The following is a 16,052-nucleotide window of genomic DNA, read 5'->3' as shown; positions in this document are numbered from 1 at the left end:
TATGTTATTGTGCCTGCATTTGATGGCCCGGAGTAAATGTAGCGTGGAAGAGATTCGGGGTCGTTTTATGGCGTTATGGGTGCATTTTGCAAGTGGAATGCTTTGAATTGGTTTCTTTGAACGTTTACTTATACCGTTACATATATCTTTGACACGGTATATAAATATTTAAATATATATTGTACTTAATATAAATAGATACTTATCTGGATAGCCTATTATATTACGTATTATGAGTACGTGATTGCGCTTTGAATTTCACCAGTCTTTTTAAATGTGGACTGGTCGAGTCCATGCTTCCTCTAATTTTGAGAAAGCCTTATACTTATACTTCCATAAGATATTAATTTGAGGAAATTTGCGAAGTTAAGGTTTAATAAGGAAATTAATAATAAATACTAATATGCTTGACTTTCGCATTTCGGTTTAGCTTATGCAGTACGTAGATTTTACAGAATTCTACTGAAATCTTATACCTTAGTTAATTTGAAGTTTTACTGATTTCATCAATTAGCCATAATTTACACGGTAGAAGTACCCTGCTAAAAGTATGACAATTCCGAAATATTACTTTGTACATCCAAAATTCCAAACTACGAAGAAAGATAATTACGACTTACAAGTATTCAGTTCTGTTAGCAACACGTTTGAAGTTTCCCCACATTTAACATTTGAAAACTTTCACCAGTGCCAAGATTGCTACAATTTCAAGACACTGAGCGTTCATCAGGAAATTTGGGTATTCATCAGGAAATTTGGGGAAATAACACTCGGCGAGCAATTGTGGAAGTTCTCAAACTTCGTCTTGCAGTCCACAGACGCAACTCCTTCCCGCTTACAGGCTGGAATTGCTCATGCGATTTTTTCAGAAGAAATATTTTGCAAAATGGATATGGTGAATTTAATTTTCTTATGTCACAATTATGGGAGTAGGTATACGATTATGCCTTAAAAATGGAAATCATATTGATATCAGTTATGCCTAAGAGCTCATTTGGTTTTCAGACCTCATAGTGTACTTATGTTCTCGATTATGTTTTAATGACTAACTGCCACTGATAACGTCTTGTGTTGAACGATCTTCCCGAAGGATACTGTTAAGTAAATTCAAAGAAAGATCTATCATCATTTAATTTAAAGAATCATTGCAGCGTTTGTGCTCTTAATAATATTAATAACCACAAATATTTTCGAAGCATTTGCATGTACTATAAAAATCGGATAGATATCTTTCTAATTTCCGCACAGGTATCCCCGTAAAAAAATAAAAATGGTCCTACTTTTTTAGTGTCGCGTACATAAACATAATGAAATGCAGAAATTATGACGTTTACAAATAGACAAACGTCCCTCAGGTAATGTTTCAACCATTAGCAGGTGAACTACAAGTTCAGCGTTCAACTGATCTCGACGGTTTGGCAAACCGCCCGCGCGTGCCTTAACCCTTGCAGACGCGCTGTCATTTGCATTGAGGACTTTTGTCATGGGGTTTCGTGTACTTGTCATGGTAGGATTTTACGCCTGTTTCATGTTAGTTATGGTACAATGCATATAATTCATAGACAGTTCTCAGATTAACATGTTTTTTTAACAATATCGAATGCGCAAACGAACATTCGCCAACTGATTGCAAGCGGTAACTCCGCTCATGGATTTTTAAGATTACTTTCGGATAGGACAGGGATTTTACGTAGAAGCGATCACAGATATGTTGAGGCTCTTGCAGATTTTTTAACGTCTGGCTTCTTAGTGCCCTGCTGTACTGCGATTGGATACGGTCATTGCTACTAAAATTAACCTGTCTATGTAATTTCGCCTGTGATCTTGCATATCACGGAACATACAAGAGTAAAATCAAAATTCTTAAGTTCCTTCTCCTTCTAATTTTGTACAATGAAAACAGGATGCGTAACATGTCACAGGAGTCTGAAGTCGAAGACGGTCGCGACATAATAAGTCAGTCAGCCTGACAACCTTCTACCAAAAACAAAATTGACAAAACAGAAATGGATGGTACCTCCCAGGTCGAATCACACATTTAAATATAACGGAATTTATAAATATGTAGTGATTTCTTTATTCAAAGTAAATCCGTATATCCGTATATACTCGTAGATACTACCTACATTTATAAATTGCTTTGTTCTAGAAGTAATTACTTGAAACAAACAGTTCTGCAATTCACGATTGGATTAGACGAGGTTTAATCTTCCCGACAGACGGAAGGGATTAAAAACGATCTTTCGTGAGTCTACATTATTACCAACCTAACGTTAAGGTGTCTTATCGCTGGCTGGAAACGATATTAAAGCTATACTTACTTGGTTATCATTACCTAGTATTCCACCGAAACGTTGCAGTTTCCGAAATTTATAGTACGAAATTTGAGTTTCGATACGGTCCACGGGGGCGCTCTATTAGTGACCTTTTTCGAGCCGACGTAAAAACTCATACTAAAGTTACAGGAATAGAAGCGCATTTGTTATTGATTACAGTCCACCTGCTGGTAAGTGGACTGCTGCCCATTGACGTTTGTAATTAACCCCAGATAATATCAAAGTACTATCTAAGCTCGGTTACATTTGTTATGCTTGGGGACTAATCGAAGCGTCTCGGGTAAGTATGTAGTAGTACACCATTCAAATCAGGACACAGCAACGCTTAAAACTGCCTCTATTAGGCAGAAATTGGCGTGGCGATGGTGTCTCCGGAATCGGACCACACAGGGTTCTACCTTCAAAACAATAATTATTCTGAATTTAGTAACTATATTACATTCTTCCTGTTTTATAAGCCTTTGTCAAGTTTTGCTCGTGTTATATTTTACAATACTGGATTAGATAGCTACTAAAAATCCAATTAAAATTCAAATCAACATCATATCAATAGGCCGCGGATTTATAAGGCTTTTTTCACACAAGGTAATCAATCATGCAGATAAGTGTCATTTAATAGATGGCCTAGCCCTTATTGTTTACACTCCCGGATTAAAATATCGATTCGGGGACGCTATGGAATGATTGCTTGGGGCGTTGTGACAAATTGGAAATTTTAGAACCGTGTATCGGGATAACTGTCGAACTAATGGCGTTTGTTCAGATCATTGTTGAGTAACTTTGTCTGTGTTGTGCGAAATGAGGCTGTGTTGGGTTTCTGTACAGAAAATAATGTTTGTTATATATTTAAATATAACTGACACTGCATTTGAAGTAAGAAGTGCGTAAAATTGGAAGGGGAAGAAGTAAAAATGTGCTTGTTAAATAAATACTGTTTGGAATGAAAAAGTAATATAAATTGAAATGCATATAAGTACATATAAGATACATTAAAATAAGTAAAATGCTAAAGGATTAATATAATTATAATATGAACAGTCAAAAATATCTAAGTGCGTTCGTAAGTTCTTTTCGTAGGTAGTTTTTTTGGTATTGCAAGTTGTTTTTGTAGAAATAGAATATTTCTAGTTCTTTCTCCAATTACTTCCAAGTCTACTTTCAATTTGGTATTAAAACCAACGATCTAGTGTTATATTAAATGAACATTAAATTATTTAAAATACTGGTCATAATTTGAATTTACTTTTAAACTTGTCAATTTTGTATTTCATAATGTTACGTACGTACGTTACTTTGACATAATTTAATTTGTTATAACTCGTAAATAATATAACCATAACAAATTGAAAATTTAACATAAATTTAAATATGGAACCTAGATGTGGGTACATGATATACGTGGCGCAGGTGATACAGCGCCATCTGTCGCCTGTAATTAATACTACGGCATTGGCAGGCGGCCAGAACGCCTTGATTTTTTATTAACCATCGTTTTTCGGGGACGTTATCTTAAAATATTTGATCACTTATCAGGGATAAATATTTACTTAAGTTGTAATAATGAGTAATGTAAGTTTCTAATATAGGAGATCATTGGAACTCTAGTGGCTTTTTCAGTTTTATGAATTCCGTGACTCATCATCATCAACCCATTATTGTCCCACTGCTGGGCAAGGGTCTCCTCTCATAATGTGAAGGATAAGGCCATAGCGCTTGCCAAGTGGGTATTGGTAGACTTTACATACATTTGAGATTTCTTTTTGTAAATCTCAGGTATGCAGGTTTCCTCACGATGTTTTCCTTCACCGTTTACCAAGTGATAATTAATTTCTAATAGTCACATAACTTTGAAAAATCAGAGGTACCTGGGATGTGAATCTCGGACCCCTCGATCGGGAGGCCGAGTTTCTTAACCACTAGGCTATCACTTGCTTATTCCGTGACTTTATTAAACTATATTTGCCGTTCAGGTTGAAATACAAGATATTTTAATTGCTAATTTAAAAGCTAAAGGACAATGCCTATGAAAGTATAGACCGCCGTCCAGAGTTGCATCAAATTGAAACTTGTTGTGGACGATGTATAATTAACCAAATACTACCACCAATAATTATTTTTTAGATCAGCACCCGGGTTCTGAAATTATTTACCGAAATGTTACATAACCTCAAAATCGAAAATATCCGACGATAGATTGATGGTCGGTTTTAACTGATAGTAGGTACCTATAATGTAGTTCGATTAACATATTCCATTTACTTTTAAAGGTAGTAGGTAAAAAAACCTAAAATAATCCTAAAAACATAAAATTATGAATTCCGAGTATAAAATACCGCCATTTGAATTTTTAAGAACAACAATCAATATTTCGACTTATTTTATCTTAAATGGAATCCCCTGTTCAAAGAAACTATTCTGATCGACAAATTATGTAAAAAAATCAAAAAATATTTTTAATATTACTTTCATTTTGACGCATGAGAAAAATCAGTACCAAGAATGGGCATTCTCCTTTGATGTCCGGATTAATTGTGTTTTATTTAATGTGAAGACTTATAACAATATGTGAAATGATAATGTTTTGAAGCCGTACATGACAAATCAGTTTTGCTAACAAATAATTCTTAAGTGCATTTGTTGCGTCGAGCGTTTTAGGTTTGAAATTTACTTAATATAGAGAAAGTTAAATAAAACCTGTAAAAATCTCGTAATAATATGCCCCTAAACATCATTGATAAACATCTACATATCTGGCATACGTACATAAGTACAGGCGTCTAATAAAGGGTGCTCCGTAGATGATCACGAGCACCCAATTCTCTAATGGAAAAACAAATTTGGCAAATGCAGCCTTTGACGCTGTCGCGGGTAATCCGCTTGTCTGTTGCCGTTGTGGTGACTGATGCTCGCCGGATTAGTTTGAGGGTGCGTTTGTAGAGACGCTGATTTTAAGCGTAGAAATTTTTTACACAAAAATCAGCTATATAATTCGGCACCTATTTTTAAGCTCAAAAAGTAGTCGATCGTCGTCGTCGTTCGTTAACCGTTCGTCGTGTATAAAAGTGTGTACACGACGAACGACGTGAATACGAATACGTGGTAAAGTATTTTTTTTAATTTTAGTGACAAACGAGCATGCAGTCCACATGATTGTGAGTGGTCACTGCCATGCATGCTATCAATGTAAGACAGGTAATACCTGAAGACGATTACAGATGCATTGCCACTCCTAAAGTCTAATGGTCGGCTTCCTTCATTGCTGCTTCATCGTAGAAATAGGGATCATGGGATGGCGGTGTTACTACCCCGGTTTAACCAGTAAGATTCATACCATACCATCTCTTAAAACAATATTATTTTAATCATACTTTTACTTTTTTTGCAGGATATTTAACTTTTTAAGCAAATAATGACAATTTCAGTTGGTTTTATACAATGGATAAGCGAAAAATTAATAATGGTTTAAGTTTGTTCAACTGTGTATGACGGAATATTTTACTGTTTTAAGGAGGAAATAAAACTTTCCTGAATTATGATGGTTTTTAAAAGATTGTGGTAGGCCCCCTGGTCACGTGCCTGCTATAGTCATACGAGTATTAGCGTAGTTTTGTTTGTATTGTTTTTAGGGTTCTGTACCCAAAGGGTAAACGGAATCCTATTAATAAGCCTACTCTATTTGTACGGCTGCTCGTTTGTCAGACTGTCTGTCTTTTTATCTAGTACTTAAGCATGTAATCTACGTTATTGCAAATCTCTGTTACTCTGGATCATGTTATCGGTCCAAATATGCTGTGAGACTCAATTGAGCTCGAAATTTGTTTGGTTCGTTTGTTTGAACACAGATTTTCGTTTTGTTATCCCATGTCACTACGTCGTGGTTCCGTTTATATGGACGCTGTCTTGTTTGCTTGTTAGGACATTCGTTTGTGACTGTGATTTTAATTGCTTCGATGATAAACGTTATATTAAAATTATATTTTGTAATACGAAACTCAACATAGAAAGCATTTCAAATAACCCACCTAAATATTTTTATGAGTATTATTTTAGAATTAATATTCGACAGGGTGCTATTTGCGAATTGAGTTGGAAAAATATATTTTGTGCAAAAGTATTTAAATACTAAGAAAATATAAATTTATTTCGCATATGCTTATCTACAGATTTATTGTTATTACAGTAAACATTGCTTAGTAGGTACAGGTATTGTTTTAATTTGCAAAATTGCGAATTATTCAGTTTTCACATACTATACAGGAAGTCTTTGCTTTGTTGCTAAATGCTAAAAATAAAACTAAGATTTATAAATTAGGTGAATAGGTTGCATATTTTGCAATTATCATGCTAAGTATGCACAATTGCACATGCGACACGCGTCACTTCGGCATGTATAGCTACAGCATGAACGATCTACAAAGTTAAGCAACGTTGACCGTGGTCGCTTGTTAGATGGGTGCCCGCTAGTGACAAGTTTTATACGCAATTTCGTGTTTTGGAAGGTTTCAATCACAGTTATTCTCGCTAAATAATCGTGAATCTATGTTGAAGGTCTTATTTCGTTTGATAACACTCTACCCTATACAATTCTTTACTCTTTCAAGCAGCATGGTAAAGTATACTATATATCTTTCTATAGTAGCAAGAAAATTCGTGCCCAGAATTGGGGCCATAAATGAAGTCATGAAAATAATGCCTTAAACTCAAAAAAATACACAAGACTGAACATAAACTTAAAAATATGTCACGACATCACACCCACTGCAATTCTGAATTGTATGATAAAGTATCATTATCATCATTGATATTGTAACCTAAATATTGCAATGGCCCGGGACATAACAAGCCATTCTTTGCTAGAGTGGGCTCAATAGGCTTCATATTTAAATAAACATAGAGTACTTTGCAGCAGAGACAGTGTTAAATATGTTAATTATATTATTAACACCAATCTGCATTGGACAGCGTGGCGGAGTCTCATGCTTGTGCTCTTGCGTTGTGGAAAGAGGCTAGTGCCCAGCAGTGGGAGATGAAAAGTATTGCAACTAACACCCTAAAGTTGGAAAGTAAATGAAAAATATATATGAGAAATTGAGAATATTCCCATTTAAATTCAAGTAAAACCTTTGACACACAAATATTCGCTAAATGAGAAATTATGAAAAAAACGATTTAAAAGCTACTTGTTTTTAAGGGTGATATAAAAGAAACAAAACTTGTGAAGTATTTAATGACATAAATCATAATCCAATCTGTTTAATGGGATATCAGAGTAGGTACTGCAAACGCACACACAAACACAGTTTATACGAAATAATTGTCACTAGGCATTTTAATGGAATTAAGTATAACAACAGACCCAATGAAAAGTTATTTCAATTATATCTGTATTCTCTGTGTGGCATTATCCTATGAATTATAATTGACTGTGCCTCCGAAGACGTCCGTAGTCCACATTGTGATACGTCGCGGCCGCTCGTACCAAAACAATAAATATTATTCATTTACTTTCAACTCGCCATCAATTTAATATCTATAAGTGCTTGTGAATAAGAGTAACAAAAGTTGTCATAATTCTTATTATAAATAAACTGGCTGTCTATTGTTTTAGCAGTCAATTGTTCGTCGCCATATTGGATTTTTTAAAAGAAACGATTCAAACGTGAAGGATGAGTGATAATTTACGCACGATTTTATTTCTTATCGTGTAGTGCTATGGACTATAATTGCGTGATGAACCAGGCCTGGTTTAAATGTAGTATGTTAAATTGTTCTAAATGTGAAAACATTAAAAATAAATGTAAACAATACTGGTAGGTACGGAAAGTGAAAAAAGAGGGTATGAAAAAAACAAAAGTGTTATATTACTTTTAAAAGTGAAAATTATATGGACTGTTTAGTGCGGAATTCAGTAGGACTACCATGAGTTTACAAAAGTATTACTCGCTAGCGACTGCGTAAAATAAATGTATGAAAAATTGTACAGCGCCTCTGGTGGTTACTCGTAGAACTAAAATCCGTAGTGACGTAACTCGATACGTAAAAAACCTATCGAAATCAAATCGCTAGCGAATGTCATTATGATCTATTGCCATACAAATTCGGTCCCATGAGTCATTAATTTGACAGACGTTGTCAAGAAATACCGTAACGATAGTAGTTATGTTATTCACTAGCAAAATGACAATAGTTTTCTATTTACCATTTCTATAGTGGCGTTTCTATGCCAACTCATGGTAATGCTACAGAGTGTAAATACAAAAGTGAAAGTGCACTTAAAAGTATATACAAGAAAATCAATATTGAATATTGATTTTTTATAGTTCTGTGTGCATAGAATCCATCTTAATAATATTTAATAGTTTTAACATTTCAAAGTGCAATATTTTTAACAAACAGTGCGATTTGAAACACTTGTGCAAATGTTTATTTAATAGTTTTGTGATGTTTAATAGAAACTCGTATTGTAGTAACAGTTCATGTTCTAATAACGATCGGAATGGATCTTATATACGGGTAAGTTTTATAAATAAGCAAATACGTCTGTTATAGATATCACAGACGTCTTACACCCTCTTCATGGAAATTCTTTGATTTTATTTTTAATGTGTTCGTGAATGCAAGGGTAATAGATTTAATAGTTAAAATGCGTTTATATCTATATTTTAAAAATAAATAAATGTATGTTTGTGTGTGTGTTCTTTATAGAATCGTAAGCTATGCATTTGATCATGTGATGATGTTTAGCAAAGTTGTTGTGCATGAGCTCACAAAGGTTTCTGAGTTGGTACGACCAATTTTCCACAGATGGTCCCACTGTCATTCCAATGATGCTACAAATTTTCAGTTATATGTATATCATGTTATTTTTTTAAATGTGGGCGAAGCAGCAAGCTCTGCTAGTATTCAATAAACATAGAACACATGAGTCCGTTTAGTTGAATGAGATAAATTGTGTCAGTGCCCCGTCAGTTAATTGTCGTAATGGTTTCAATAAGGATACTTTACAGATAGCTATAGCCTACACTATATTGTAAGTAACTGGAAGGTATTTCGCCTATAACCACTGAAGACTTCTACTACCCACTTCCTGTGTGTATCGTCAGACACTCTTAATCAATCTTAATCTATATCTATCAAGGTTTTTACTAATAACCACTGAAGAATATTTTTATTCACTCGTTGGTTCAATCATCAGACTCTCTTAGCCCAACTCAGTCTATTGGGACTTGTAAAAACGAATCCAAAAACCCAAACTTGAGGGGCATACTAGAAGCTATTCAAGACTGCCACCATCCATGTCCTGGCTCCAATATTCCAAATTATTCTATGTCACCCAAACTCCATATTGATTTCTAAACATTGTTCGTTAATGTCAAAAGTAAATTTAATTTTTATACAACCAACAACAACACAGAAACATTATAAATCCATTTACATAAATATAGAATAATAGACATGTATAGTTGTATCAAATATTAACCGTAACATTGTAAGGGTAGATAAACTTAACAGATATACATTTATCATTATAAACAAGCTAAATTGCTTTGTGCTTATAAATCAACCCTAGACGCCTTCGTGCTTTGTACTAACATATTTTTTCTACGAAATCCATCATTTTGGGTTTGAATTGGCAAATTTGCAGAATTATCCCCATTAGGAAAGTATATTCAGCTATTTACGATGACCCGACCCTAGCTCGGAAGGGTTGGAAATCATCAATCAGCCCTGACACACCCAATAGCCAAATGGAGGAGGGACAAAGACTGCTTAGAAAGAAATAAATTGAAAAACCAAATTAAAAGAATACCTATTGTTTTCTCTTCTAATGTCACGGGCTTGATTGGTAGGAGAAATAGTAGGGACTGTTATTTGAATAAATATAATATATACATATATGTACGTAGATTTATGAATTAATAAACGGACCGAATAGAGCACAATACACACACATTGCTTGTGTTGACATGAACATCTATAACTAACATAATAATAAGATTAAAGTTCTGTCCAAGATCGTCCACAAAGCGCTGTTACCCCTGGAGGCTAAGCTACACTTTAAGGAACTCGTGTGCCCTCTCCCTTACCACTCTTCAAAGGTCATAACAGCACCTGACAATATTCTTATCATGAACTACAAATACGTACGACGATGAAACTGCCGATCGAATCACCGCAAATTCTATTATTTAAAAAAAAATAAGCATTAACCCAAAACATACGTGTACATACTCTTATGCGTCACATATTCGTGTGAAGATAAAACTGCCGAAGTCGAATCACTGTATATTATACTAGCTGACTCGGCAAACTTTGTACCGCCTCAAAATCTATTTATCAAATATATTTCATATAAAATATAGCCTATGTTACTCGTAGATAGTGTAGCTTTCGAATGGTGAAATAATTTTTAAAATCGGTCCAGTAGTTTTTGAGCCTATTCATTACAAACAAACAAACAAAGTTTTCCTCTTTATAATATTAGAGTAGATTATTTAAAAAGAACCAAATGAGCATAATACTACATTCATCTAAAGCAATTGATTTTAAATGAACGCCTTGCATTTGTGCCTTCAATGCATTTGCGCCTAGTGGCTTACGCTGAACGATCGCAACGTGTTACATTTGCGCCGTGCAGCTTGCGTTGAACGATCGCTGTTACCATTTAACACTTTTTGCGCCGGATCGCTTGCGCTGAACGCTCGCTGAAACAAAACGAATTAACTCTTACAAATTGGTACCGTTAATCGAACGCGATCTAATTGAAGAAAAGTCGGATTGCCAGGGTTTCAGCGCAGTGTGTTGCTATTTGAAAAATGTTACATTTTTCAAAGTTAAAATAAAAGTAGACTGTAAAATTCTGAAATGGGTCAAAAGAAACCTGCAGATTACGGTGGACAATGAAAAAAAAAAGAAAATTAATGAAACATTAAATGAACATTAAAATGTTTTTGATAACAATTTGAATGAAAGGAATAATTATAGTCTCGCAATGATAATATCCTTCGAGGTTCTTCTTAGGAGATCTGAGGTTCCAATCCCTGGCACTTACTAGTTTTCCAGAACCAGGTGCGTATTAGAAATTATTTATAAAATGCATAAGTGGTACAAAAAAACATAGTGAAAATGCAGATCTTGCGTGAGATTTCTCAATAGCTTTTCTAAAATTTATCGTATTAATACTACTCAACGTGGTGTATGGCGTAAACCCTTCTGAACTTAGTTCTAATACAGTGATAGTTGGATCAATATAATGCTGGGTAGAAATAAGAGCGATAGACAACAACATTCGTGGTGTTATCATACATTTTTGATTAAACGCCGTGATCAGCCAATTTAATTTATGTCCATACTCCATACACTCCGAAGTCACGGGTGACACTCTAATCTGGCACATTAATTACTGCCCGATGAAGTGCCCTGCGTTAGATTGGCCATTGTCCGCTAATGATGGATGAAAGAGGGTCCAGGGAAATTTGTGTAGTTGTAAGTCATGAGAGGTAGCGGGTGAGTTAGGTCGCAAGTCATAAGAGGGAGAGAGAGCGAGATCTGATAAGAGGCCATTGTTTGTTGTACGTTTGATGTAAAATAAATTGGTTTATTCAAATGTCTTATAATGAAATACATACGTATTACGGATAATTACATCCACGACGATTTTATAAAATCAATGAGTTTTTTGGGCCATTCAGTATACTTTTAGTTACATACTCATAGAAATGCCGTATCTGGGGGTAAAATATAAAAGTTGCATGTAAAAATATTTTTAATTCTACATGACATGGAAATGACAAAGAAATTATCGGTAAAATGTCATTGACATCGTATGTACTTTAAAAAACACACATCATTGACGGTTTTTTTTTATTTTTTTTTGGGATCCCTAAACTGTTTTGAATATCGTAATACGTGCATCGCTTCTCACATGGCCCACACATGTCAGTAAGGTTTCACGGGGCTCACTTTAATTCGGGGGTTTAATTCGTTCGGGTTAATCTCGCCCCATTGTCTCAGAGAGGCCTCCTGGGTGTCGGCTATTCACTTGTCACTTTGACGTAGTTGTGTGATGATTTGTAGTTCTAGAAGATACTGCCTTACCTTTACCTCCGTCTCATAATATATTAAGAAAGTAAGTTAAAGTATATTTTTATGTAGTCATTAATAGATCACAGTTATGCTGAGTTGCTAATAAAATTATTTATTTATAAAAAAATGTTGGCGTAAAACTCGTACTTATCTTCGTTTTTTTCAATGTGTAGTTGTAACTGAATAACTTGAGCGTACTCGTACTATTATAATACGAACAATAGTTTATTATCATCATCATCATCCTATAATTGTGTGTCTAACTGCTGGGAATGAGTCTCCTTTTATAGATAGATACTTAATAGAGATATAAACTTCATACTCCTTTGAGACCTATTTTGGAATCTAAGTGCCTTTAGGTTTCTTCGGGATGTTTCCTTCAACTCGAAGTTATTAATAATTGAATTTAATACGCGCATTCGTGTTATTCCAACACCAGATCCCGCAAATTAAGATATCTAAATTTACTACGCCATCATTGCTTTCTTCCAAAAAAAACAGTAATAAATAAAATCACTTGTTTTTTCAATATGTGGTCAGGATCGCTAATTGATACATTTCGGTACCCCAAACAGCTAACAATGGGGCAGAGGCTCAAGACTAATGACCACAGAGACAATACCAAGGAACTCAATGGGACATTGTGGACAGAGAAGGTATAGGGTTTCTGGGGCGCGTACAGATTTGAAATTTAACTGGACAAAAATACAATCTTTTCATTTCAGCGTAGTAATTAAACTAATATAAATGGTCACGATAAAGAGGATAATAATATAATTGTGTCAATTGTGTTAATTAAATGTGTTGGTTATTATGAGAAATATCAAAGAATATTATTAATATAATTTTCAGAATTATTAATTTCATTTGGTAACGTTATTAATTAATTATTATTCCAAATAATTAAAATATCTTAAAAATAATAAGTAAAACCTCTTCATTCAAAATAAATATATTTTGGAAAAGTAGCATGTGAGTGTTTCTTTAATTTTTCAATTTTTAAACTTAGAAATTTTAAGCAGAATTGAAGGGTCTAACTTTTAAAAAAATATTAAAACCAAATCTGTACAATCACAGAATGAAGCGATTCTTTTGAGTTGACGTCCCGACAAGGGTTCCAATGAATTTATCGGGAGCGTGAAAAATGATGCAGGGCGGCGACAACTCGCCTGGGCGGGCGGCGCTGTTACAAATGAAAATGTTTACGATCTACCGGAGAATAGGTAACGCAAAGATCTTTGTTCGAAATGCCAAAATGTATACTAGGATAAATTCTCTTTAACAACAAAACAACAACAAACAACAAAAAAAAGAGGATAAATTCTCTTTGGTTGTAAGATTTTCTTGCAGATTGTGTTGTTTACTTGACTTGACCACTAGGCTTAGATCGCACTGCGGTTAAACGCAAGCTGAATAAAAATTTCTGAAAACACCAAAACGCATACGAACACGCACTGTGGTTGGGTTTGGCATACTTTTAGTAGGTATTGAAGTTCAGAGGCGGAGAAAAGATATGATAAGAATACATAAGGGTTTTTACTTTTCTAGCTAGAATATAAGACGTGCAAAAACGCCTGTTATAAAACAAGAACGGCCCGTATAAGTGTCTTGGCCTTATCAAATCGTTAAACCAGGTCACACCAACACTTAACATGTCTTTATAAGACAAAATAAGTGTGGCTGCGTTGCCTTCGCAGTAACCATAAAGAGTTCAGTACCTTTTCATCGTCATTTTAACAAATAAACTTCATCTATGTTTTCTATTTGTATAGCTCAAAAATCATTCCTAGTTTTTGTTTTCGTTAGTTAACCTCAAGTTTAACTCAGTTTAGCGTTATTTTTGTTTAAGCTTCCACTTGACTGATGAAGCGAGCAAGTCTAATCTTCGCATAGATTTGTCAACGTAGCAGGATCAGTCCATACTGGCACTGCTTAGTACAGAGTAATGATTAGTGTAATTAAGTTGCAGGTAAACTGTCTTGTGGAATATGTTCGAGTTTAAGTATCTATCGGGAAGATTAATTTGTTTGTTTGTCTGTTTAGTTCCAATTTGATCTTGTCTACGTCTTTGCTCGATTCTACAGTAAGAATCTAGTTTTAGACATATTTATGGTCTTATCTGTCTATAATATCGTTTCTTCTTAAATTATGCGGCATAAATGATGTTTTGTTTTTACATTTGTAAAGGTTTTGACTAACCAACTCTATCGATTCGAGTTAAATTAAACTTAATGTTACCTACATGATTAATGCAATGAGTGTAGGTAAGGTACTTTCTAATGCATTGATGAAAAATGTCAATAAAAATCATGCGATTTTCCTAAATTTCATCGGCATCAGCATTAATGAGTTGACTGGTAGAGTGGTCAACCTTTTTGCTTAAAACACATTTTGTTATCACATTTTCTTATATGATAAATGCGTATCTTGCCATAAAATGATCAAAAGTAACAGTGAATTCCAGTGATTCCATAATATACGGTGCAGGGAAGCGTCATATATCTCCAGTATCAATTTCCAATAACTGCGCCCATTAATTCGGCGATGTTTCCAAAAGATTTCACTCCCTTCATCGAGCTACTATTTATAACGCGTGATCCGAGGCGCCGGTGGGTCACACATAGATAAGGTTCAGAATAGACTTACCAAAATAAAACATGAAAATGTTAGATCAAAATATTGACAAAGGTTCTACTAACGCCAAATAACAATTTCTGCCTTATTAAATTGTCAAATATTTCGTGTTGTACGCAGAAAACGAATACCTTTTTATCCTAACTAATAATAAATGCGAATGAGTGTTTGTTTATTTACTTAGGAACAATTTTATCTAATTATTGTATTGTCATCGACCTCTGATCGCAAGCGAAGCCGCGGGTAAAGAATAGTTATAAATAAAGACATAACTATCAAAGATTGAAACTTGATAATGTCTAGTAACGCCTATTATCCATCGAATTACTTAATGTATTGTAGGAAAATAAGGGTGGATTGATTGTTATTGTTGCTAACCGGCGTTAATTGATATTAAATAGATAATTTATCATATTGCGTCTATTAATTTATTCTGTCATTTTTAAACAATATTTAAGAGACACAGGTAAACATCACACAAAATTTAATTCAAATGTAATGACACATTTTTAACACAAAATTTAAACTAACCATCTCCACGCTGTTTACTCTATGTTAAAATTATCACGTCTGCTTTGTTCTTATTCATTCGAATATTTGTGCAAAAGTAGCATACATATGCGGCCTCCATGCACCATTATAATAAGGTTTAGATTCCCTTCTTTAAGGTGCAAATGATAAGACATTTAAGGGACTAATCTAGCTATTGTTCGCGTACGGAAGCAACTCCCTTTGTAAATGTACCGTTATGAGGAAGTCCTGTGAATTATTTATATGACATCCACTGAATGATAATGGTTCTAAATGCGAGGCCTTCGTAATTATTGAAACGACGAAATTATATGGGTTGTGTTGAAAATTGCACCCTCTATGATTTTGGATTGTGAACTATAATGATGTTTGCGTTATGAAATGTGCGCATTTGTAGTAATTCAAAGGGCGGTTTACCCATCTTCAAAAACGATCAAGATCATCTATTCGTCAAAATCTATTTAT

The 16,052-nt window shown here is 34.3% G+C and overlaps 1 protein-coding gene across 4 annotated transcripts in view; it reads left to right on the top strand.

Annotated features, from left to right (window-relative positions):
• Window positions 1-16,052, top strand: part of LOC140753130 (uncharacterized) — a 487,125-nt gene that overhangs the window by 194,358 nt on the left and 276,715 nt on the right. The gene's annotated exons all lie outside the window — the stretch shown is intronic.

This window comes from Epargyreus clarus, unplaced genomic scaffold (assembly GCF_041222505.1).
Source record: "Epargyreus clarus isolate Ecla_fem2 unplaced genomic scaffold, WU_Ecla_fem_2.2 ptg000026l, whole genome shotgun sequence".
NCBI lineage: Eukaryota > Metazoa > Arthropoda > Insecta > Lepidoptera > Hesperiidae > Epargyreus > Epargyreus clarus.
The sequence above is the reverse complement of the archived record's forward strand: the minus strand, read 5'-3'. Positions and strand labels throughout refer to the sequence as shown.